The following is a 27513-nucleotide window of genomic DNA, read 5'->3' on the forward strand; positions in this document are numbered from 1 at the left end:
CAGCCTCATCCTGACTTTGCCTCCTGCGGCCCCCAGGTAAATTGAGTTTGAGACCCCTGCTCTAAACCATACCAGTTGCCTGGCAGTCCTCCTGCTGATCTCTTATGCTTCGTACACACATGCGACAACGATCGTTTGTTGAGAACGACGAACGAACTTTTAATTGATGAAAGAACGACCTAAGTAAAGTTAGTTCTAAAATGTGTGTAACCACCGGCGTACCTACCGGGGATGCGACCCCCTCAGCCGCAGGGGGGCCTGGGGCTGCTCTGGGGCCCGCTCACTGTGCGTGGGGGGGAGCGCTGCTCTGGACCCCCCAGCAAGGTGCTCAACTGGCCGCAGCGTCTAATAGACGCTGCGCCAGTTCATTCCCCGCAGCCCAGCTCCAGCAGCCTGCATAGTCTCCGGCAGGCAGAGCAGGGCTACGGCAAGATGGCCGCCGAAGAAGCCCTACACTGGAGAGTATTTGTGTCTCTAGTATAGGCCATCTTGCCGTAGCCCTGCACTCTGCCTGTCAGCACGGGAGATGTGCTGCAGGAGGACTCGGGGAGCTGCGAGCCAGATACCGGGAGAGGAGAAGACTTCTGTCAGGTAAGTGAATTGTTTTTTTTTCACAGGTGCATTTTTTTTTCTGGTGTCTGCTGCACACATTATGATTTTCTGGTGTCTGCTGCCCACATTACGATTTTCTGGTCACTGCTGCCCACATTACGATTTTCTGGTCATCACTGCTGCCCACATTGCGATTTTCAGGTGTCTGCTGCCCACATTGCGATTTTCTGGTGACTGCTGCCCACATTACGATTTTCTGGTCACTGCTGCCCACATTACGATTGTCTGGTGACTGCTGCCCACATTGCGATTTTCTGGTCACTGCTGCCCACATTACGATTTTCTGGTCACTGCTGCCCACATTGCGATTTTCTGGTGTCTGCTGCCCACATTACGATTTTCTGGTCACTGCTGCCCACATTACGATTGTCTGGTAACTGCTGCCCACATTACGATTTTCTGGTCACTGCTGCCCACATTGCGATTTTCTGGTCATCACTGCTGCCCACATTGCGATTTTCAGGTGTCTGCTGCCCACATTGCGATTTTCTGGTGACTGCTGCCCACATTACGATTTTCTGGTCACTGCTGCCCACATTACGATTGTCTGGTGACTGCTGCCCACATTGCGATTTTCTGGTCACTGCTGCCCACATTACGATTTTCTGGTCATCACTGCTGCCCACATTGCGATTTTCAGGTGTCTGCTGCCCACATTGCGATTTTCTGGTGACTGCTGCCCACATTACGATTTTCTGGTCACTGCTGCCCACATTACGATTGTCTGGTGACTGCTGCCCACATTGCGATTTTCTGGTCACTGCTGCCCACATTACGATTTTCTGGTCACTGCTGCCCACATTGCGATTTTCTGGTGTCTGCTGCCCACATTACGATTTTCTGGTCACTGCTGCCCACATTACGATTGTCTGGTAACTGCTGCCCACATTACGATTTTCTGGTCACTGCTGCCCACATTGCGATTTTCTGGTCACTGCTGCCCACATTACGATTGTCTGGTAACTGCTGCCCACATTACGATTGTCTGGTAACTGCTGCCCACATTACGATTTTCTGGTCACTGCTGCCCACATTACGATTTTCTGGTGTCTGCTGCCCACATTACGATTTTCTGGTCACTGCTGCCCACATTGCGATTTTCTGGTGACTGCTGCCCACATTGTGATTTTCTGGTGTCTGCTGCCCACATTGCGATTTTCTGGTCACTGCTGCCCACATTACGATTGTCTGGTCACTGCTGCCCACATTACGATTTTCTGGTCACTGCTGCCCACATTACGATTTTCTGGTGTCTGCTGCCCACATTACGATTTTCTGGTCACTGCTGCCCACATTGCGATTTTCTGGTGTCTGCTGCCCACATTGCGATTTTCTGGTGTCTGCTGCCCACATTGCGATTTTCTGGTGTCTGCTGCCCACATTACGATTTTCAGGTGTCTGCTACCCACATTACGATTTTCTGGTCACTGCTGCCCTCATTGCGATTTTCTGGTCACTGCTGCCCACATTGCGATTTTCTGGTGTCTGCTGCCCACATTACGATTTTCTGGTCACTGCTGCCCACATTACGATTGTCTGGTACCTGCTGCCCACATTACGATTTTCTGGTCACTGCTGCCCAGTGCCCACATTACGATTTTCTGGTGTCTGCTGCCCACATTACGATTTTCTGGTCACTGCTGCCCACATTGCGATTTTCTGGTAACTGCTGCCCACATTAGGATTTTCAGGTGTCTGCTGCCCACATTACGATTTTCTGGTCACTGCTGCCCACATTACGATTGTCTGGTAACTGCTGCCCACATTACGATTTTCTGGTCACTGCTGCCCACATTACGATTTTCTGGTCACTGCTGCCCACATTACGATTTTCTGGTCACTGCTGCCCACATTGCGATTTTCTGGTCACTGCTGCCCACATTGCGATTTTCTGGTGCCTGCTGCCCACATTGCGATTTTCTGGTGTCTGCTGCCCACATTGCGATTTTCTGGTGTCTGCTGCCCACATTGCGATTTTCTGGTGTCTGCTGCCCACATTACGATTTTCAGGTGTCTGCTGCCCACATTATGATTTTCTGGTCACTGCTGCCCTCATTGCGATTTTCTGGTCACTGCTGCCCACATTGCGATTTTCTGGTGTCTGCTGCCCACATTACGATTTTCAGGTGTCTGCTGCCCATATTATGATTTTCTGGTGTCTGCTGCCCACATTACGATTTTCAGGTGCCTGCTGCCCACATTACGATTTTCAGGTGCCTGCTGCCCACATTACGATTTTCAGGTGTCTGCTGCCCACATTACGATTTTCAGGTGTCTGCTGCCCACATTGCGATTTTCAGGTGTCTGCTGCCCACATTACGATTTTCAGGTGTCTGCTGCCCACATTGCGATTTTCAGGTGTCTGCTGCCCACATTGCGATTTTCTGGTGTCTGCTGCCCACATTACGATTTTCTGGTGTATGCTGCCCACATTAGGATTTTCTGGTGACTGCTGCCCACATTGCGATTTTCTGGTGACTGCTGCCCACATTGCGATTTTCTGGTGACTGCTGCCCACATTGCGATTTTCTGGTGACTGCTGCCCACATTGCGATTTTCTGGTGACTGCTGCCCACATTACGATTTTCTGGTCACTGCTGCCCACATTACGATTGTCTGGTAACTGCTGCCCACATTACGATTTTCTGGTCACTGCTGCCCACATTGCGATTTTCTGGTCACTGCTGCCCACATTACGATTGTCTGGTAACTGCTGCCCACATTACGATTGTCTGGTAACTGCTGCCCACATTACGATTTTCTGGTCACTGCTGCCCACATTACGATTTTCTGGTGTCTGCTGCCCACATTACGATTTTCTGGTCACTGCTGCCCACATTGCGATTTTCTGGCGACTGCTGCCCACATTGCGATTTTCTGGTCACTGCTGCCCACATTACGATTGTCTGGTCACTGCTGCCCACATTACGATTTTCTGGTCACTGCTGCCCACATTACGATTTTCTGGTGTCTGCTGCCCACATTACGATTTTCTGGTCACTGCTGCCCACATTGCGATTTTCTGGTGTCTGCTGCCCACATTGCGATTTTCTGGTGTCTGCTGCCCACATTGCGATTTTCTGGTGTCTGCTGCCCACATTGCGATTTTCTGGTGTCTGCTGCCCACATTACGATTTTCAGGTGTCTGCTACCCACATTACGATTTTCTGGTCACTGCTGCCCTCATTGCGATTTTCTGGTCACTGCTGCCCACATTGCAATTTTCTGGTGTCTGCTGCCCACATTACGATTTTCTGGTCACTGCTGCCCACATTACGATTGTCTGGTAACTGCTGCCCACATTACGATTTTCTGGTCACTGCTGCCCAGTGCCCACATTACGATTTTCTGGTGTCTGCTGCCCACATTACGATTTTCTGGTCACTGCTGCCCACATTGCGATTTTCTGGTAACTGCTGCCCACATTAGGATTTTCTGGTGTCTGCTGCCCACATTACGATTTTCTGGTCACTGCTGCTCACATTACGATTGTCTGGTAACTGCTGCCCACATTACGATTTTCTGGTCACTGCTGCCCACATTACGATTTTCTGGTCACTGCTGCCCACATTACGATTTTCTGGTCACTGCTACCCACATTACAATTTTCTGGTCACTGCTGCCCACATTGCGATTTTCTGGTCACTGCTGCCCACATTGCGATTTTCTGGTGCCTGCTGCCCACATTGCGATTTTCTGGTGCCTGCTGCCCACATTGCGATTTTCTGGTGTCTGCTGCCCACATTGCGATTTTCTGGTGTCTGCTGCCCACATTGCGATTTTCTGGTGTCTGCTGCCCACATTACGATTTTCAGGTGTCTGCTGCCCACATTATGATTTTCTGGTCACTGCTGCCCTCATTGCGATTTTCTGGTCACTGCTGCCCACATTGCGATTTTCTGGTGTCGGCTGCCCACATTACGATTTTCAGGTGTCTGCTGCCCATATTATGATTTTCTGGTGTCTGCTGCCCACATTACGATTTTCAGGTGCCTGCTGCCCACATTACGATTTTCAGGTGTCTGCTGCCCACATTACGATTTTCAGGTGTCTGCTGCCCACATTACGATTTTCAGGTGTCTGCTGCCCACATTACGATTTTCAGGTGTCTGCTGCCCACATTGCGATTTTCAGGTGTCTGCTGCCCACATTGCGATTTTCTGGTGTCTGCTGCCCACATTACGATTTTCTGGTGTATGCTGCCCACATTAGGATTTTCTGGTGACTGCTGCCCACATTGCGATTTTCTGGTGACTGCTGCCCACATTGCGATTTTCTGGTGACTGCTGCCCACATTGCGATTTTCTGGTGACTGCAGCCCACATAAGGATTTTCTGGTGACTGCTGCCCACATTGCGATTTTCTGGTGTCTGCTGCCCACATTGCGATTTTCTGGTGTCTGCTGCCCACATTGCGATTTTCTGGTGTCTGCTGCCCACATTACGATTTTCAGGTGTCTGCTACCCACATTACGATTTTCTGGTCACTGCTGCCCTCATTGCGATTTTCTGGTCACTGCTGCCCACATTGCGATTTTCTGGTGTCTGCTGCCCACATTACGATTTTCTGGTCACTGCTGCCCACATTACGATTGTCTGGTAACTGCTGCCCACATTACGATTTTCTGGTCACTGCTGCCCAGTGCCCACATTACGATTTTCTGGTGTCTGCTGCCCACATTACGATTTTCTGGTCACTGCTGCCCACATTGCGATTTTCTGGTAACTGCTGCCCACATTAGGATTTTCAGGTGTCTGCTGCCCACATTACGATTTTCTGGTCACTGCTGCTCACATTACGATTGTCTGGTAACTGCTGCCCACATTACGATTTTCTGGTCACTGCTGCCCACATTACGATTTTCTGGTCACTGCTGCCCACATTACGATTTTCTGGTCACTGCTACCCACATTACAATTTTCTGGTCACTGCTGCCCACATTGCGATTTTCTGGTCACTGCTGCCCACATTGCGATTTTTTGGTGCCTGCTGCCCACATTGCGATTTTCTGGTGCCTGCTGCCCACATTGCGATTTTCTGGTGTCTGCTGCCCACATTGCGATTTTCTGGTGTCTGCTGCCCACATTGCGATTTTCTGGTGTCTGCTGCCCACATTACGATTTTCAGGTGTCTGCTGCCCACATTATGATTTTCTGGTCACTGCTGCCCTCATTGCGATTTTCTGGTGTCTGCTGCCCACATTGCGATTTTCTGGTGTCTGCTGCCCACATTACGATTTTCAGGTGTCTGCTGCCCATATTATGATTTTCTGGTGTCTGCTGCCCACATTACGATTTTCAGGTGCCTGCTGCCCACATTACGATTTTCAGGTGTCTGCTGCCCACATTACGATTTTCAGGTGTCTGCTGCCCACATTGCGATTTTCAGGTGTCTGCTGCCCACATTACGATTTTCAGGTGTCTGCTGCCCACATTGCGATTTTCAGGTGTCTGCTGCCCACATTGCGATTTTCTGGTGTCTGCTGCCCACATTACGATTTTCTGGTGTATGCTGCCCACATTAGGATTTTCTGGTGACTGCTGCCCACATTGCGATTTTCTGGTGACTGCTGCCCACATTGCGATTTTCTGGTGACTGCTGCCCACATTGCGATTTTCTGGTGACTGCTGCCCACATTGCGATTTTCTGGTGACTGCTGCCCACATAAGGATTTTCTGGTGACTGCTGCCCACATTAGGATTTTCTGGTGTGTGCTGCCCACATTATGATATTCTGGTGACTGACTGCTGCCCACATTAGGATTTTCTGGTGACTGATGCCCACATTGCGATTTTCTGGTGACTGCTGCCCACATGGCGATTTTTCTGGTGACTGCTGCCCACATTGCGATTTTCTGGTGAACTCTGCCCACATTACGATTTTCTGGCCCACATTACGATTTTCTGGCGAACACTGCCCACGTTACGATTGTCTGGTGAATGCTGTCCACGTTACGATTTTCTGGTGAACGCTGCCCACATTACGATTTTCTGGCCCACATTACGATTTTCTGGCGAACACTGCCCACGTTACGATTCTCTGGTGAATGCTGTCCATGTTACAATTTTCTGGTGAACGCTGCCCACATTACGATTTTCTGGTGAACTCTGCCCACATTACGATTTTCTGTCCCACATTACGATATTCTGGTGAACGCTGCCCACATTATGATTGTCTGGTGAATGCTGTCCACGTTACAATTTTCTGGTGACTGCTGCTCACGTTACGATTTTCTGGTGACTGGTGCCCACATTACGATTTTCTGGTGAACTCTGCCCACATTACGATTTTCTGGTGAACTCTGCCCACATTACGATTTTCTGGCCCACATTACGATTGTCTGGTAAAATGCTGCCCACTTTACAATTAATTTACAGTGAAACGCTGCCCCGTTACGATTATTTGGCACCTATGGGGGGGGCCCATCCAAATATTCGCATGGGGGCCCAGTGATTTCTAGTTACGCCCCTGTGTGTAACGATCTGATCGTTAGAACGAACGTTACATCACGTAAAGCAACTATTGCGGCTGCGCATAAAAATGAAAAGTTCCATGGAGAAATAGTGAAATGCGCATGTCAAGCCTAGTACGAACGACCGTTTCCAACGATGTACTTCTTTTGCAAACGATCGTCGTTGGTAAAAATCCGCCAAGCTAGATTGTTCGTTTTTAACGATCTAGCTCGTCCGTCGTTAGACTTAATGATCGTTGGTTGCTTTTTTTTAAACGATCATCGTTTGAAACGATCGGGGAACGATCGTTTCAAACGACTATAGTCGCATGTGTGTACGCACCTTTAGGCTGCAGTAGTGGCTGAATCATACACCTGAAACAAGCATGCAGCTAATCCAGTCTGACGTCAGTCAGAGCACCTGATCTGCATGCTTGTTGAAGGGCTGTGGCTAAAAGTATTAGAGACACAGGATCAGCAGGAGAGTCGGGCAACTGGTATTATTGTAAAAGGAAAAATCCATCTCCTTCTCAGTTTAGGTTCCCTTGCATTACTTTAAGTGCTAATGCAAATTTTCACACAGCAAATTCGCACTCAATGGAAATGGGCCTGTTTCCCACTCATGCAAATGTTCTGTGGGTTTACGGCATGCAAATTCGGACAGGGTGAAAAAAATCGGACAGTTTGCAGCATTTAAACTGAAATGAACTAATTGTAAATTGAAGAAGGAAGGCATGCACAAGCAGTTCCTTTTACTTGCAAATGGCATGCACAGTTTGTAAACTCTCTACAAGTATGCTTGTTCAGGGCTGCGTCTATGTTGCAAATTCGGACAGGGTGAAAAAAATCGGACAGTTTGCAGCATTTAAACTGAAATGAACTAATTGTAAATTGAAGAAGGAAGGCATGCACAAGCAGTTCCTTTTACTTGCAAATGGCATGCACAGTTTGTAAACTCTCTACAAGTATGCTTGTTCAGGGCTGCGTCTATGTTGCAAAAGCATGGCTGAAGACCAAGGGGCTTCTGGCAGAATAGATGAGAGGAATGGAGAACCACAGCAATGCTGCAGTAAACTGGTGGCATAGAAAGGTAAGTTAATCCAAAGGGGACACCATCATTTTGTTCAATTTTAACCTGATTTATCACTTCAGGTTTACTTAAAGAGGAACTCCAGTGAAAATAATGTAATAAAAAGTGCTACATTTTTACAATAATTATATATAAATGATTCAGTCAGTGTTTGCCCATTGTAAAATCTTTCCTCTCCCTGATTTACATTCTGACATTTATCACATGGTGACATTTTTACTGTTGGCAGGTGATGTAGCTGCTGCGTGCTTTTTTGGCAGTTGGAAACAGCTGTAAACAGCTATTTCCCACAATGCAACAAGGTTCACAGACAGGAAACTGCCAGGAGTACCTCGGTCCTCAGAGTTTCTTGTGGGAGGAGTTTCACCACAATATCAGACATACAGAGCCCCCTGATCTGTCTGTGAAAAGGAATAGATTTCTTGTCGGAAAGGGGGTATCAGCTACTGATTGGGATAAAGTTTAATTCTTGGTCACGGTTTGTCTGTAAAAAAACGTTTTTTTGCTCACAAATAGAGATGGTTAACGAGATAGTAATTGTTCCTTTGTCCAGGGCTTCCAAACCAGAGCAGCCGAAAATGCATCTTACCCCTGAGCCCATGCCGGCCTGGAGGGGGAATAGTAGTTAAAGAGACTCTGAAGTCTCCGAAAATTCAGCTTTTTATTGCAAAAACTTGTTCAACAATATTGCCCAAACTAAAACGCTGCATCCCCGCGGCTAAAATCTAACTAAATCCCCCCTAACTCCCCTGGGCACACAGCGGGGAGCGCTTCCGTGAGAGGCAGTGCTTTCAGCTGCAGCTCTGCCTCTACACGCATCTATCAGAGCATATTTCTGCCTCCGCCCCCACCCCTCTCAGTCTTCTTTCACTGAGAGGGGCAGGGAGAGGCAGAGGTACACACAGATTGACGCGCATGGAGGCAGAGCTGCAGCTGAAAGCTCTGCCTCTCGGGGCAGCAAAATCCTCAACCAAAAAAGTCATGGATTTTGTGAGGGGAGTTTGGGGGGATTTAGTTAGATTTCAGCCGCGGGGATGCAGCGTTTTAGTTAGGGCAATAATTTCAACAGGTTTTTGCAATAAAAATCTGAATTTTCGGAGACTTCAGAGTCTCTTTAACGCCGCCAGAAAATTAGAATATTTGCAGGGTGAGCCGTTTTTCGGTTTCACCCTACTCCTACATTTCCTGGCGCCCTTTTTGCATGTATGCAGAGAGATTTGGTGCCCAAAAAGGAACAGTTGTGAGCTACGCTCAATGCAAAAAGTGGAGAGCAAAGGGGAAAACTGTGAAAATTACACCTTTTCGATACTTTGGTAAATATGTGAACAAAACAATTGTGTTATTAACCAAAACATTGGAGAAGTTTTCTTTTTTCTCTTTACCTAAGATAATTAGGATATATATATATATATATATATATATATGGATATATATATATATATATATATATATATATATATATATATATATATATATATATAGTTTTCTTTCACTTATGTTTTAAATATTAAAGAGTGCAAATAATTCCATATTATACAAAGTACTTATGATATAATGTAGAGAAGTGCTTGTTTAGTTTAGAGAGGAACTCCAGTGAAAATAATGTAATACATTCTGACATTTACCATGACATCACCTGCCAGTAGTAAAAAAGTCACCAGGTGGTAATTTACCACCTGTTGACTTTTTTTATTGCTGGCAGGTGATGTCAGTGGAAGGAGATGCTGCTTGCTTTTTTGGCAGTTGGACCCAGCTGTAAATAGCTGTTATTTCCCACAATGCAATGAGATTCACAGACAGGAAACTGTCAGGATGACATCACACTATGGGAGGGTTTCACCACAACATCAGCCATACAGAGCCCCCTGATAATCCGTTTGTGAAAAGCAATAGATTTCTCATGGGAAAGGGGGTATCAGCTACTGATTGGGTCATTGGGATGAAATTCAATTCTTGGTCACGGTTTCTCTTTAAAATGGTCGTATGCTGAGCTCTGTACACTCAAAAATTCCTTTCTGTATTACAAATTACCACTTAATAAAATGTTTTGAAAACAAAACATTGGAGAATATCACTTGCTTCCAGTTTTTTCATAACATTATCAGATAAATTACTACATAAGACCCTCTGGCTTTGCTAAGCAGACCTACATCGCCAGTCATATCAATATCTGACACTAGGTGGTGCTGTTGTAAGAGAAAACTTCAAGGGAACTCTCAAACTTTCTTCTGTTACTTGGGAGAAGTTGGGCTGAGTTCTGCTGCTGCCTTTTTCTCACACTTTAAGAATGGAAGGAAAAATCTATTTTTTCTCTCTCTCTTACTAATTAGGGGAAGCCCGTTTCCAATGCAAACATTGCCAGTCCCACCAAATCTGACAGCTTGAGGGTTTTGTCAGTTAATATTCCAGTGAGTAAGTTTTTCCTTGGAGCTGCCTGAGCTGCTGCTGCTCCCCCCATGCTGCTGCTGCTGCTGAGAGCCAGGGGCTGGGCTTCCCATGCGAATCACAGAGCTGCTCCTATCCCCTGCCTGCCTGTGGCCACTGCTGGGGACACAGAGGACACTGCAGAAGTCTGCCCATTACTCTGACGCCTCTACCAGGACAGGTACCCCTCCTATGCAACCCATGCCTGACCTGTGCAGGTTGTAGCACTGAAACTTCAGGCAACTTAGTTGTGGTTGCACTACAGATACCAGCACACCTTTGCCAGGACATGGAGAACTGGGACTTCTAGTCACATCACCTCTGGGGTAGCCTTGGATTGCCTGGAGGTAATGTCACCTTCATTTTTATTTCATATTCATATATCACTTGTGACTGAGATAGATTTTATTATTATTAATATTATTTTTTAATTACAGGATTATTATTATTTAGTATTTATATAGCGCCAACATCTTCAGCAGTGCTGTACAGAGTATGTTGTCTTGTCACTAACTGTCCCTCAGAGGGGCTCACAATCTAATCCCTACCATAGTCATGTGTCTATGTATGTATTGTGTAGTGTGCATGTATCATAGTCTAGGGCCAATTTAGGGGGAAGCCAATTCACTTATCTGTATGTTTTTGGGATGTGGGAGGAAACCAGAAAACCCACATAGACACAGGGAGAACCTATGAACTCCAAGGAGATAGTTCCCTGGCTGGGATTTGAACCAGGAATCCAGCGCTGCTAGATGATTATTTTTTAATTACGGGATGCATTTTCCCTAAATGTCTAATTTTAGTGTATTTTATTATTATAATTATGTTTATGCTTGGAATCTGGCTTATGTATGTACAGATTACATTTTTTTGGTAGGTAATATAAAATACTACAGGAAGCGGATGTTCAAGGTGAAGTAATTCATTTCTAAAGCAGGTTTCGCCGGTAATCAGATCAGTTAGAGGATTCGTTCTGATTGGTTGCTGTCGGATTGCCATGGATTGCCATACTTGGGTTGATAGATCTGGCAGATTAAGTCACTTTAGACTACAGTGACATGTTGCAGTGCGTAGCCCGGGAAAAAAAGGATCACTGTATTCAGTGAAGCATACAGTATGAATGAAGTATGTTTCACTGCAACTGTAAATATGCATGTTATGTTGTTTCGCACTGCATGCATTGCGTTACTCCAACAGATTCTGTCGCACTGCGAATGCGTCAATGTGAATGTACCATTAGCGTCTGTACACACTGAAAACCGCCAAGCGCAATTGCAAACGCAGTGCGATTTTAAAATTGCATGCGGTTCCATTTTAAAATTGCATGCTTGCATTTTGGCGATGCGTTTGCTTTTTGCTTGTGTTTTTCAATGCGTTTGCGTTTTTCTTGTGATTGGTGATTGGCTAAAATTCCTTCAACAGGAAGTTGCAAGGTCTCCGGGGATCTGACCTAGAAAAAGCGCATCGCAATTTTGTATGTGATTTTTCAAACACAGCCCCCCAAAAAGCGCTGCAGTCACAGCGATGGTGATTTTGTAAAATCGGACCACTGTGTACAGTTCATCACGATTTTCATTATTTTTAAAAAGGCTTTGCGAGTGAAAAAAAACACACATGCCATTATAAAAGCGCAGCATAACACAGCCAGTATGTTGGGGTTCCATCAGGATAACACACAGCATGCTACATGTCACTACAGGGCCTTTTTAAGAAAGGTAGCTAAAGAATAAGGCCCCGTTCACATCACAAACGCGGATGGCCACGCATGCGGAACGCAACGCATGCGAACGCACGCCATCCGCGTTTGTGTGCGTTGCGTGGCTGATCCCATCACTGAAAAGTGAATGGGACAGCCACGCGTTTTTACAAAAATGCGTGCAGCATGCGTTCCCGGACCGCACAGGTCCGGAACGCATGCAGTGTGAACATCAGACATTGCACTCAATGCAATGTCTGATGTCGTGCGTGTCAGCCACCTGCACGCGTTTCCAAAACGCGGCTGGAAACGCGTGCAGTGTGAATGGGGCCTAAGAGGTGCAGTTTGAATGTTTTCTTAAAGAGAAGCTCCGACCAAGAATTTAACTTTATCCCAATCAGTAGCTGATACCCCCTTTTACATGAGAAATCTATTCCTTTTCACAAACAGACCATCAGGAGGTGCTGTATGACTGATATTGTGGTGAAACCCCTCCTACAAGAAGCTCTGAGGACCGTGGTACTCCTGGCAGTTTCCTGTCTGTGAACCTTGTTGCATTGTGGGAAATAGCTGTTTACAGCTGTTTCCAACTGCCAAAAAAGCATGCAGCAGCTACATCACCTGCCAGCAGTAAAAATGTCACCATGTTATAAATGTCAGAATGTAAATCAGGGATTTAAAAGATTTTACAATGGGCAAACACTGACTAAATCATTTATACATAATTATTGTAAAAATGAAGCCCTTTTTTTATTACATTATTTTCACTGGAGTTCCTCTTTAAAGAGAACCAGTAACCAAAAAACCCTGGGGGATAATTACCTCGGGAGGTGGGAAGCCTCAGGGTCCCAATGAGGCTTCCCGGACCTCTGCAGCTTGGAGTAACCAGCGCTGGCTCCCCTGACAAGCTTGACAAGTGGTGATATATTTACCTCTCTGGGATGTAGCATAGGCGCAGTGGCGGCTCTTTGTTCGGGCTAGGCGGAAATAGCCGAACCCGATCGGATTCGCTCTACTGCGCGGAGAAAAGGACTTGCACCTGCGCAGTAGAGCGGATACGATCAGGTTCGACTATTTCCGCCTACCCCGAACGAAGAGCCGCTTGTGCACATGTGCAGGATTGCGGTAGGTAAATACTTACCTTGCCACGTTTCGGGGCGTCCTGACACTTGAACGGAGGGCTGGAGGATGACGGGGGAAGCCTTGTTAGGATTCCCCCACCCGAAGTAAGTATCCCCCAGAGGTTTTATTTTTCAGTTACAGATTTTCCTTAACCCTTCCGCGTTCCACGGTTTTTTTTAAAGTTCCTGGCATTTTTGACACTTTAGCTGTCTCGTTTTGATACAGCAATTACTTTTTAATTATCTATGCCATCTTAGTGATACACGTCTTTTTTTTCAGTACAATCTAAGCTTTCTTTGGGTAATATTTTTCTCCCCAAACCATTTTGTTTTATAGTCCATTTATGGGGAAAAATTAGGCGTAAATGCAGAAAACAAAAAATGTTTTAATTTCCCCCTCCCTAATTTTCACATCTCACGTACCACATGTTTTACTTCTAGCTGAGCATGACCGTTATCCCCAGTCTGCGCATCTGTGGCGATCGAATGCGTTCGCTAGGGCGACAGTTCAGGGGGCATAGAGCTGTACAGATGCATCGCTAGGCAATGGCAGAGCGTTACATCTGTAGAGCATTGGGGCCTGAAACTAAGCCCTAGCGATTGCATCCGATCGCTACTGGCGCCAGTCGTTAAACGTTTATAAAAAGGCATAGGTATTGTAGGGGTTAATAATGGGTTAATAGGCTAAGTTTGGTTTAAAAATTAAAGGGAACCTAAACTGAGAATAATATGGATTTTGCCTTTTAAAATAATACCAGTGGCCTGACTCTCCTGCTGATCCTGTGTCTCTAATACTTTCAGCCACAGCCCCTGAACAAGCATGCAGATCAGGTGCTCTGACTGAAGTCAGACGGGCTTAGCGCATGCTTGTTTCAGGTGTGAGATCCAGATACTACTGCAGCAAATAAATCAGCAGGGCTGACAATCAACTGGTATTGTTAAAAAGGAAACATCCATATCCCTCTCAGTTAAGGTTCCTTTTGATGGGGAATTTAAAAAAAAATACTTTTTATTTTATTGGGCCCATGTCACTTTAACTTTTTTTTTTTTTTTTTTTTTTTTTTTTTTTTTACTTTTACAACTTTTTTTCCCCTAACTTTATTGAATGATTGTTGCTGGCTAACAAAAACAATCATTCACAGGATCATTCACATGACTCTGCACACGCGGTCACGTGGACGCGTGTGCACGTGCATGTGCAGCGGCAGCAAACAGCGAGATTGAATGCACAACGTAGATTCTACGTCCTACGAACATACAGGGGGACTAATTAGGACTTAAAATCTAGGTCCAGGAACTTAATGCAGTTAAAGGGAGACAAAAATATTTTTTATTCACCTGGGGCTTCTACCAGCCCCCTGCAGCCGTCCGGTGCCCTCGCAGTCACTCGCGGATCCTCCTGTCCCCTGCCACCAGCTAGTTTCATTTCGCCAACAGGCCTGGCCACGCGTAGTCTTGTTCGCGTTCCTGTCCACGATGTAGCGCAGGCACAGCACGCTATTGCAAATGGGAACACGAAGAAGGAGACGCGTGGCCAGGCCTGCACAGGCGCGGTAAGCCTGTTGGGTTGAAAATATAACAAGCTGGCTGCGGGGGACAGGAGGATCTGTGAGTGACTGTGAGGGCATGGGATGGCTGCAGGGGGCTGGTAGAAGCCCCAGGTGAGTAAAACTGATTTTCTTTGTTAGGCTTAAAGAGACTCCGTAACAAAAATTGCATCCTGTTTTTTATCATCCTACAAGTTCCAAAAGCTATTCTAATGTGTTCTGGCTTACTGCAGCACGTTCTACTATCACCATCTCTGTAATAAATCAACTTATCTCTCTCTTGTCAGACTTGTCAGCCTGTGTCTGGAAGGCTGCCAAGTTCTTCAGTGTTGTGGTTCTGTGATGCCTCTCCCCCCTCCAGGCCCCTCTCTGCACACTGCCTGTGTATTATTTAGATTAGGGCAGCTTCTCTCTTATCTTTTACAAGCTGGATAAATCCTCCTCTGAGCTGGCTGGGCTTTCACATACTGATGAATTACATATGGGCAGAGCTGTCTGCACTCTGCAGTAAGAAACAGCCTGACACTTCAGTGGAAGATAGCTGCAGGGGGAAAGAAACACACAAATGATCTCTTGAGATTCAAAAGGAAGGCTGTATACAGCCTGCTTGTGTATGGATGTATTTTCTATGTGTGGACATACTGTACATCAACCTACTTCCTGTTTTGGTGGCCATTTTGTTTGTTTATAAACAAACTTTTTAAAACTGTTTTTAACCACTTTTAATGCGGCGAGGAGCGGCGAAATTGTGACAGAGGGTAATAGGAGATGTCCCCTAACGCACTGGTATGTTTACTTTTGTGCGATTTCAACAATACAGATTCTCTTTAAGGATCCCTTTTAAGAGGAACTGTTACAAAAATCTTATCATGTAAAACATATACAAATAAGAAGTACATTTCTTATTAGAAGTAGACATTACCGACAGGTTTTGGGCTAGTCCATCTCTTCTTGGGGGATTCTCACCATGGCCTTTATTCTTTATAAAGACACTCCCTGTAAAAGATTTATACAAAGATGCTGGCCAGCCTCCCTGCTCATGGTACACTTTTTTGGCAATTCACTAAGTGCTTTTAAAAATAAAGAAAACCCTAAGAACCCCCTTTAAGAAGATGGGCTAGCCCAAAACCTGTCGGTAATATCAGATTTCTACTACCTACTGTAAGTGACAGTAACATAGGAGAAAAGTAATTTATAGCTCATTTTACTCTGGAAGAAACGTATTTCTGATTTGTATATGTTAACATATATTTTAAATTTTACGATTTTTGCGACAGAGGTCCTTTAAGTTTGAAAATGCCGGTAGAGATGGGCTTTTTATTGTGTTTTTTCCCCTACAGAAACCAGAATCAGTAGGGGGGGGGGGGCTGAACCCAGAAGTTTACACGTTGCTATTGAGATTTGGAGGCTAGTGATTGCTTGAAAAGTTAAATTAATTAATCAGAGTTTCTGTTCATGAAATATAAGCTCCTGAATCTAATTATCCCTGTGCCAAAGCCGGGTACACACCAAATACTATGATGAGATTATGTAGGTTAGCTCTCATACTACATGGAGGCCAAGCAAGAGTTGATGTGTATGTACCTTGATGCGCAGCTGTATTGCACCTTGCTGCGCACCTGTATTGCACCTTGCTGCGCACCTGTATTGCACCTTGCTGCGCACCTGTATTGCACCTTGCTGCGCACCTGTATTGCACTTTTATGCGCACCTGTATTGCACCTTGATGCACAGCTGTATTGCACCTTGATGCGCAGCTGTATTGCACCTTGATGCGCAGCTGTATTGCACCTTGATGCGCACCTGTATTGCACCTTGCTGCGCACCTGTATTGCACCTTGCTGCGCACCTGTATTGCACCTTGCTGCGCACCTGTATTGCACTTTGATGCGCACCTGTATTGCACTTTGATGCGCACCTGTATTGCACTTTGATGCGCACCTGTATTGCACCTTGATGCGCACCTGTATTGCACCTTGATGCGCACCTGTGTTGCACCTTGATGCGCACCTGTGTTGCACCTTGATGCGCACCTGTGTTGCACCTTGATGCGCACCTGTGTTGCACCTTGATGCTCACCTGTATTGCACCTTGATGCGCACCTGTATTGGACCAAAAACATTGGCTTTTACTTGCCTGGGCCTTTTTGTAATCCCCTCCCCATCAGGGTGATCTGTATGGCTGATATTGTGTTAAAACCCCTCCCACAGTGTGATGTCATGACTATGGTCCTGACAGTTTCCTGTCTGTGAACCTTGTAGCATTGTGGGAAATAACAGCTGTTTCCAGCTGCCAAGCAACCAGTATCTCCCTCTGTGCATATATATATATAGCTATAAAAAACAGCCTTTTAGCTTATTGCATTGTTAGGGGGTGTGGTTGTAGATAACAGCAGTTGGTGCTGATTTTTTTCATGTCTGCCAGTAGTAAAGATGATGACCTGCAGGCTGGTTGTGTATCAAACAATATCAGCAAAATACATGGCTAATATCAATCATTTCTTGATCTCTCCTCTACTTTTTAACTTCTCACTTCTTTGCAATGTATTGATTTTTTTTTTTCATTTTTTTCGCTAAAGTTCCTGTTTAGTAGCGGGAACCCTCTAGATTATTCAGAGACTTCCCCTGCCCCCGTCCACCTCTCGATGGGACATCCCCTTTAGACACACCCCCACCAAGCTGTTCGACAAGGGCTTGTCCAGAGAGCTCGGCCATAATACAGCTTTCACTAACTAAAAGCTTATCTCTAGAGAGGCGATATCTGGACTAAGTGCGATTCGAAAGCAGCGCGCAACAGAATCACTACAGCTGAGCAGATTAATACATTTTCCTTCTCTGCCACACAGAATTAGAACTGAGCCAAATAAGACGACACGTTCTATTGCATTACAGGTACTCATTGTTCCTTTTAAACTTCCTTCTCCAATCAGCAGGCTCACACAGCAGGTGTCACAGAGTCACATGATTAGCCGCCTGACTTGCAGGGTAGCTTGCTCTGGCAGTACCGTGTGTTACTTAATAAATCTTCCTCAATGATTGCGACATAAAGCACAGGCGGTGAAGACACGTGTGGCCCGGCTGTACCTCAGGTGGGAACCATGGCAGGCAGGTGTCATCGTCCATCTGTGACAAAGAGTTTATTATTCTGTGATTGTTCAGCCCAGACGTGCCTGCACACAGATCAGGGGTCATCCATAGAGGTCATTTCTGAATCCGGCATTTTCCGTGCACTTGCTATCGGCCTCCTTTTTCAATAGCTGCTTAAAGCAGGATTGTCAGACAAAAAATAAAATTTCATGTATCTATTGCTCTGTGTTTATTATGCAGTCTACATCCTGAACCTGCATTACAAGCATTCCAATATAATCATAAATGTGTCTGCTGTAATGTATCTTATCTCAGTCAGCCTGGCTCTATTCTGGTACATTGCCGGGGAAAGGGAAGCTTGTTATCTCTCCTCCCACATTCCTGCTCCTCACTGATTGGCTGAGGGCAGTTCAGTGTGACAGGAGGCTGAGAAGGGAAATATACCTCACCCCTCTGTAGAAGCTGCTGAAATACGACTTATGCTGTGCTGTTATGTGTTTACAAAGCAAGCTAGATCTGACAGTGTCGTTTCTAGGAGAAAAATAGAGTAAGGGAGGAAATAACTTCAGAATTGGCTGCAGTCAGTAACGATGGTAAATGCCTGGAACAGTTTTCTCTTTATTTAAGATTCACCGAAATCAAAATGTGGACAGTACAATACATAGGTTATATAAGTATGTCGTTATGTAAGTAAGTAGGACATTTGCTGGAAGCAACTTTATATAGCCAAATGATAAAGATACCCAGAATTAATTCTCCTCTCTGTGTTTAAACTGGGGGATGGAGGCGAAAAAAAATATATAAATTGAAAATAGAACCATCCCCACTTGGCTTTTGGTAGTACAATTGCAGTCGCTCTCAGGAAAAACTCGATAATTTATGTGCAAGTAAGAAGATAAAAAATGTAACAACCCCTGAAAAGGAGTATGGCCTAAAACAATATTGGATGGAAGCACCCGGGTAGGGTTAAATTACATTAAAAAGCTTTTTTTTGTAAAAAGGCAAGAGTACCGGTAAGTAATAACCTAAGGAATCACTCAATTGAAAGACAATATTTTATTCAGAAAGTACATGGTAGGTAAGCGCCTTTCATCGAGTCGCTGTTGCGGTTGTTGTTTTCCTTTTTTTCTTTCTCTGCCTGAAAGAGTTAAAAATCAGGTATGCAAGTGGCAGTTTCTGACTGGGTCGGACTGCAGCATAACCCTCCCTGATAAGGAATGACAGCAATAAAACACTTTCCTAGCAAAAATGGCTTCTGAGAGCAGGAAGGAAATTAAAAGGGGGTTCATAGATTTTAGCTCTGGTATACTTCAATGAATGTATCATTGAACAGAGACAATAAAACAGTCAAAACTCAAAAAGTAGATTTAAAAAAATAAAATAAAATTGTGGGGTATCTAAAAAAAAAGTAATTTTTAGGAGAAGAAGGATAGATACAATTGTTTATCTCATTTGTTTATTTTCAATTCATATTTCCTTTGACCTGATGAATTTTTTTTTTTTGCAACTGTGAGACATGTTGTGCTACCCTTTGCTTTCTGAATTAAACGTTGTCTTTCAATTGAGTGATTTCTTATGGTGCCCATACACGGTACAATTACAACGTTTGATTTTCCCGTTCATTCAACAGAAACGACTGAATAGCGTGAAAATTGAAAATAATCTTTTTTCGATCGGGAAAAAAAACGAACGTTTAATCCGCTTTTTCGATAAAAATCTGATCGGACATGTTGGGAAAATCTGGGTGATTGTTTGTGAAATTGTACAGTGTATGGTAGGTTGTATAGAGATAAAACTACCTTTTTCTTCATATTCGGACATTTTTCTTGGATTTTCGGAAAAACGTTTATGTATGGAACCTAGAAAAGATTTTTAAAAACTATTCGACTAAACAGAATAATCGATCGAATTTCTCTGATCGCTAAAAAAAAAAAATGAAAAAATTGTACCATTATGGGAAGACCTTTTTTAACAACAACTTTTTAGTCCTGGAACTCACTAGAGCGTTTTTTGAGCGTTTATGGAGCGCTTTTAATCACTAGCGATTTCCCTAAATGCTCTGCCAATGTAAATGGATGGGAAAGATTCCACTTGAGCGATTACGATTAAAGGATACCCGAAGTGACATGTGACATGATGAGATAGACAGGTGTATGTACAGTGCCTACCACACAAATAACTAGGCTGTGTTCCTTTTTTCTTTCTCTGCCTGAAAGAGTTAAATATCAGGTATGTAAGTGGCTGACTCAGTCCTGACTCAGACAGGAAGTGACTACAGTGTGACCCTCACTGATAAGAAATTCCCCCTGTTACCTTTCTTGCTCTCAGAAGCCATTTGCTGCTAGGAAAGTGTTTTATAGTTGGAATTTCGTATCAGTGAGTGTCACACTGTAGTCACTTCCTGTGTGAGTCAGGACTGAGTCAGCCACTTACATACCTGATAATGGATAATAGATAATCATAGTAATCTCATCATGTCACATATCACTTGGAAATCTCAATTGCAGGACAAGCAGCATTTTGGGAGCATTTCTATTCCAATGAATTGTATAGGAGCAGGAAAATCGCTTGCAAAACGCTATCACAAATCGCTAGCGATGGTGATAGCCTTTTATACAATATAATACAATAATACAATAACATTTCTATAGCGCTTTTCTCCCATAGGACTCAAAGCGCTTAGGCTCTCTCAGATTCAGTAATTGGTATTAGGATGAAGTATTCACACAACAAAAGTTATAATTCTGCAAATGCCAAACTGAACAGGTGAGTTTTCAGTCTGGATTTAAACACGGCCAGCGATGGAGCTGTCCTGATCTGTTGAGGTAGGGAGTTCCAAAACGTAGGGGCAGCATGACAGAAGGTTCTGGGACCAAAAGTTTCCAAGTGGACTATGGGTATGACTAGATGATTAGAACCCGCTTTCTAGTGGGTTACAGACCTAAATCTAATTTAATTTCTATCTAATGTTGTTGCTAATGATTCTGATCGTCACCATTCCACCCTGTATATATCCTGCATTGAATTTGAGCACATCTTCACCTTCAAGATCTTCTGCCAATCGTGGCTCAGCCAGGCCCAGCCACTCCGCGCTAATGACGATCACTTGAAATCTGCCAGGGACGTTAAGTCTTGATGAGCCAGCTGAACACACACACCCCCCTCCACTGTTCCACTCATTTGCATAATTAGGGGGGCTACTCTCCGAAGACCCAAATGGAAAAAAGATCAAATCCGCCAAAAGCTGCACATGTTACTTACATAAGTTGTTTGTCAGAAGTCTTCTTTTGCACAGAGGGAACTGATTGCTTTTAATGGGACTGTGACTAATGGGACGACAGCTGTTTTCTCACTCTGGGTCCATTGACTCATCCACTCTAATTCTCCATAAATTTCTCCTCTAAACACGCAGCAGCAGAATCTCGTGTTGTTTGAGCACCTGGCGGCCGCCAGGGTCCCCCCAGCTGCCTCGTGTGAACTAATGAGCCGACCCCTCCGGTTTACGAGCCCAAAACTGCAAATGAAACAGTGTATGTTTTTGGCACAGGCCTTATGGGCAGAACCAGATTCAGCCATGTTTATTTAGAAGAACGTGTGATGGCTGAGCTGAACTTTTTCTCCCAATGTATGGGCATGTTGATGTTGGAATCTTTTATTTTTTCCCTTAAAGGGATACAGTAGGGGGTCGGGGGAAAATGATCTGAACTTACCCGGGGCTTCTAATGGTCCCCCGCAGAAATCCTGTGTTGGCGCAGCCGCTCACCGATGCTCCGGCCCCGCCTCCGGTTCACTTCTGGAATTTCAGAATTTAAAGTCTGAAAACCACTGCGCCTGCGTTGCCGTGTCCTCGATCCCGCTGATGTCATCAAGAGCGCACAGCGCAGGCCCAGTATGGTCTGTGTCTGTGCAGTTCCCCTATTGTGTTTGAAGCAGAGATAAATAAGAAAAGGCGATACATGGCAGTGACTGCAAGCCAGATAAAAAGAGTTTAAGTTGTTGGGGGCCATGGGGCGCCTCTTAGTCTAATAGCAATCAGTGTGTGACGGCTGGGGTGGGAGGGATGGAGGGGCCTCTTAGTGTAATAGCAATCAGTGTGTGACGGCTGGGGTGGGAGGGATGGAGGGGCCTCTTAGTATAATAGCAATCAGTGTGAAGGCTGGGGTGGGAGGGATGGAGGAGGGGCCTCTTAGTGTAATAGCAATCAGTGTGTATGACGGCTGGGGTGGGAGGGATGAGGGAGGGGCCTCTTAGTGTAATAGCAATCAGTGTGTGACGGCTGGGGTGGGAGGGATGGAGGGGCCTCTTAGTGTAATAGCAATCAGTGTGTGACGGCTGGGGTGGGAGGGATGGGGAGGGGCCTCTTAGTGTAATAGCAATCAGTGTGTGATGGCTGAGGTGGGAGGGATGGGGGAGGGGCCTCTTAGTGTAATAGCAATCAGTGTGTGAAGGCTGGGGTGGGAGGGATGGAGGGGCCTCTTAGTGTAATAGCAATCAGTGTGTGACGGCTGGGGTGGGAGGGATGGGGAGGGGCCTCTTAGTGTAATAGCAATCAGTGTCTGACGGCTGGGATGGGAGGGATGGAGGGGCCTCTTAGTGTAATAGCAATCAGTGTGTGACGGCTGGGGTGGGAGGGATGGAGGAGGGGCCTCTTAGTCTAATAGCAATCAGTGTGTGACGGCTGGGGTGGGAGGGATGGGAGGGGTCTTAGTGTAATAGCAATCAGTGTGTGACGGCTGGGGTGGGAGGGATGAGGGAGGGGTCTTAGTGTAATAGCAATCAGTGTGTGACAGCTGGGGTGGGAGGGATGGAGGGGCGCACTTTGGTGTCTCAGCCTTGGGTGCTGGAGGACCTTGTCCCGGCTCTGATGGTGGTGTGTATAGAAGTGCAGTAAGATCGCACAGCAGTGACATTGCTATGTGAGTTTAGGCAATAAGGCAATTTAAAAAATATTTTCCCGCCTGTTTTTTTTTTTTTTTTTTTAGTTTTTTTTTTTTTTCTCCTAGCGCAAAATGCAAACACAACACAATCACACTGTGTGCCCGGCAGATCTGACAGGAAAGGACTGGACCAGAAATGTACAGATTTATGGGTGAACCAAGCCATCAAAAACTGATGCAAAACTGATGCCAGCTGCCAAAAACTGACAGGACAGGAGCGGGCGAACCCCCCCCCCCCCCCCCCCCTCCCTAAAAGAGACCGAAAAGCCCTCTTACTAAAGAGCCAAGCTGAATATAGTGTTGCCTTCTAAAACAGAAGGCATTTGCGATAATTCAGCTGTAAGTGAGCTAATGTGGTTTCCCATGATGCATCGCTCCTAATTATATCCAAATTACACAATATAGAATAATAAAATAACGTAATTACATTTGCAAAGTGTTTTGCTCCCATAGGACTCAAAGAGCATTGCTGTGTCTCAGATCAATACAGGCCTGCAGGCTGGACCGTGTTACAGAAGAAATAGTCAGATGTTCATCAATGCCAGACTAAACTGGTGGCTTCTCAGTTTGGACTTAAATGCTTCCAGGGATGGAGCTGTCCTGATTGGGTGTGGCAGGGAGTTCCAAAGTGTAGGGACAGCATGACAAAAGGCTCTGTCTCCAAAGGTTTTGTGGTGGACTCTGGGGGGGGGGGGGAGGAGGGCAAGGTATTACATCATTTGTATCTCAGATTGTGGGGGGTGTAATGCAGTTGCAACAAGTCCTTCAGGTATCCAGGGCCCAGATTATGCAAGGAATGTCAATAAGCCAATCTTAAACAGAATTCTCCATTTTGTTTGTAGCCAGTGAAGTTATCTTTTTCTGCCCACAGGGACGGATCTAGGGGGGGGGGGGGGTGTGGGCAGGTGGGTCTCTTGCCCCAGGCGTAGTTTGTTGAATTCTTAAAAAGGCGGCAAAATTTGGATGGGGAATTGCAGTTTAGGCGCCAAAACCTGACCTTTAGGTGCCAAAACCTGACCTTGCCCCAGGCGCAACTTGGTCTAGATTCCTCCGTCTGCCCATGAAAGCCAGGCTCGCAACCAGAACCGCTGGTTTATTGTGAGTACATTTTACAGAGTCACATCAGTCCAACGTGCATACAGCCAGTTTCTGACTTGAAATTCAAAATATGTATGGTGATTGCACGTGAGTTCCCATAATCCAGTGCATGAATCATATCTCCTAACTTTTTGAGATGAGAGAAAGGGACACTTAAGCCGCGCCCCTGTCACACCACTGGCCACACCCTCACCACGCCTCTAGTCACGCATACCATAAAGATTTCATAAGAAACATATGTTGTTTTATAACTCAAACCACACTGGTCCTTTCTATCCTGGTTCATTTTCCTTCATAGTAACATTTTACAATGAGTAATATATCAATTTAAAGGCTGGGAATAAAGTTTAGAGTCAATCAAACACATTTTTTAGTAGAGAAATATATGTATTTACATAGAAAGAGGGACAAAGTCCTGAAAGAGGGACAAATGAGGAGGAAAGATGGACAGAGGGACAGGGCTCCCAAAAAGGGACTGTCCCTACGAAAAAGGGACAGTTAGGAGCTATGCATGGATGGCTGCTATAAGTTACTGCATAGTGAATGGCTCTATTGACCCGCCCTGTGTGTCTTCACAATGGATTCTTTTACATGAAGCTGTATCATCCTGAATGTGCAAAACATCCATCTGCCATTATTATCCGTAGTTCAAAGAGGAAGAATGCGTAACTGTGACAGGGAAGCTAAGATCCGAATCCAGCCACTCAGTCACCCCTCTCTGATGTCAAGCTGCATTCGTTCCATGTGAGCAGACAGCATGCAGATATAATGCAAAGCGTTTACGCGGGGGACAGTCTGAGCCCTTATTTATCAACTCTTGCTGGCATGGCTGCTAAAATATATGTCATGGAAAGAAACTCAGTAGTCCTTAAAGAGGAACTCCAGTGAAAATAATGTAATACAAAAGTACTTCATTTTTACAATAATTATGTATAAATGATTTAGTCAGTGTTTGCCCATTGTAAAATCTTTCCTCTCCCTGATTTACATTCTGACATTTATCACATGGTGACATTTTTACTGCTGGCAGGTGATGAAGCTGCTGCTTGCTTTTTTGGCAGTTGGAGACAGCTGAACACAGCTATTTCCCACAATGCAACGAGGTTCACAGACAGGAAACTGCCAGGACCATGGTCCTCACAGTTTCCTGTGGGAGGGGTTTCACCACAATATCAGCCATACAGAGTCCCCTGATGATCCGTTTGTGAAAAGGAATAGATTTCTCAAGTAAAAGCGGTTATCAGCTGCTGCGCACGCGTACTTGAACTGCTGGAGGAGGGTTTGAGCTTGCTACGTCACTTGCAAGCCAAACTCTCCACTTCTGCCACCGCCCGTCAGGACCGCCCACTCCTCCCAGCCCACTCCTTCTCCCAGCCCACTCCTCCTCCCAGCCCACTCCGACAGCTGCCGCCTTGCCTCTATGCGCGCTCCAAGCCAGCCTCCGCTTGCCTGCGCCTCTCATGCACGAACGATCTGTGCTTGGAGCGCGCATAGAGGCAAGGCGGCAGCTGTCGGAGTGGGCTGGGAGAAGGAGTGGGCTGAGAGAAGTGGGCTGGGAGAAGGAGTGGGCTGGGAGGAGTGGGCGGGCCTGACGAGCGGTGGCAGAAGCGGAGGGTTTGGCTTGCGATTGACGTAGGCAAGCTCAAACCCTCCTCCTGCGCTCTACTACGCGTGCGCAGCCATAACGAACTGTACGGCTGCATGCAAAGATAAGTAACTTCCCCCTGCGTTCCAAGCACAGGAACAGGGAAGTTACAAATTAAGCCACACCATCTACTTCCGGGGCACCCGAAACAAACGGCCCGAATTACGGAGCCGGGGAAGACCGGAGGGGGGAAAAAACAGAGCGACCCTCCTGACATTAGCCTACTGAACAGCCGCAGGTAGGCCACTTATATTGTAATACATTTGCCTGATAACTCCAACCTGACAGCATGATGCCAAAGGCACTCTTGATGGTCTCCTGCTGCTAAAGCCCATCTTTTGCAAAGTCCGTCTTGTTCTGTGTTGGTATATGCTTTGTGATGCATCTGCATTTAATTCAGCTGTAATTTGTTATGTTGTTTCCCTTTTGTTGCATCGGACTATGCGAGCTACTCGCCTTTCGCCTCTCGTGTTCACCAGCCTGTGTCGACCAGAATAGTCCTGATTAATTGAAGTTTTTTTTTTTCTCAACTGCCGCTCTCTAAATTCCCAAGATACTGTTGGGTGAGAAAATCCTGAAAGAGTGCTAGCATAGCTCTTCTTTCACTGATGATCATCCCTCCTTTAAAGTTACTTAAAGTGAACCCGAGGTGTAAATAAGCTAATGAGATAAACAATTATATTTATCCTCCCACTCCTACTCCTAAAAATGACTTTTTTAGGTACCCCACGGTTTTCTTTTATACTTAAACATACCCCTTTCCGGCAAACATGCACCTTCCCGGCAAACATGCACCGTTCCGGCAAACATGCACCTTCCTGGCAAACATGCACCCTTCCGGCAAACATGCACCTTCCTGGCAAACATGCACCCTTCCGGCAAACATGCACTCTTCTTGGCAAACATGCCCTCTTCCCGGCAAACAGGCACCCTTCCCTGCAAAAATAATTGAGTAGGTGCACCAAATCCATCGGTTCCAATAGGTGTTTTCAGTAATATTCAGTGGAATTGGAGTTGCATTTTAAACACCCTAAGAAAACTATAATTTTATCCAAACTTTGGCACAGTCAAGTGTTTTTGCGTTTCACTTTTTTGGTATTTGTTTTCTCTTAGGACAATATTTTTGGGTTTCACTTTATTGGCATCCATCTGAAAATGGCGCCTGTGAATAATGGCGCACGGTGTTGCCGCTAATCCGTTTGCCGCTTATCGCTATTTAACGTTAAAGCCTTATTGTTATTTACCGTTAACACACAGAACCCTCTCTGTACCTATCCCTAACCCCTAACCCCCCTGGTGGTGCCTAACCCTAACCACCCCTGGTGGTGCCTAACCCTAAGACCCCCCTGGTGTTGCCTAACCCTAAGACCCCCCTGGTGTTGCCTAACCCTAAGACCCCCCTGGTGGTGCCTAACCCTAAGATCCCTCTGGTGGTGCCTAACCCTAAGACCCCCCTGGTTGGTGCCTAACCTTAAGACCCCACTGGTGGTGCCTAACCCTAAGACCCCCCTAGTGGTGCCTAACCCTAAGACCCCCCTGGTGGTGCCTAACCTTAAGACCCCCCAGTGGTGCCTAACCCTAACCTTGACAGTGTTACATTAAATCCATTCCCCGTTTTGCAGTTAAATAACGTCTCCAGTTTGGCTTATGTAGGGCGCTATTGATAAATAACGTTACTGTGGGCAATAACGTCTGCTGTTTGGCAAATGAACGGCACTATTGATAAATAACGTTAGTGTGTGCCACTATTGATAAATAACGTTACTGTGTGCCACTATTGATAAATAACGTTAGTGTGTGCCACTA

The 27513-nt window shown here is 45.5% G+C and overlaps 1 protein-coding gene across 1 annotated transcript in view; it reads left to right on the forward strand.

The window, feature by feature from the left end:
• Positions 1–10708: 10708 nt before the first annotated feature.
• Positions 10709–27513, forward strand: part of PLEKHH2 (pleckstrin homology, MyTH4 and FERM domain containing H2) — a 229527-nt gene continuing 212722 nt past the window's right edge. Inside the window, exon 1 of the mRNA XM_068279711.1 lies at positions 10709–10924. The gene's annotated coding sequence lies outside the window, so the exon portion shown is untranslated. The remainder of the gene's footprint in view (positions 10925–27513) is intronic.

This window comes from Hyperolius riggenbachi, chromosome 4 (genome assembly GCF_040937935.1).
Source record: "Hyperolius riggenbachi isolate aHypRig1 chromosome 4, aHypRig1.pri, whole genome shotgun sequence".
In the NCBI taxonomy this organism is placed as follows: Eukaryota; Metazoa; Chordata; class Amphibia; order Anura; family Hyperoliidae; genus Hyperolius; species Hyperolius riggenbachi.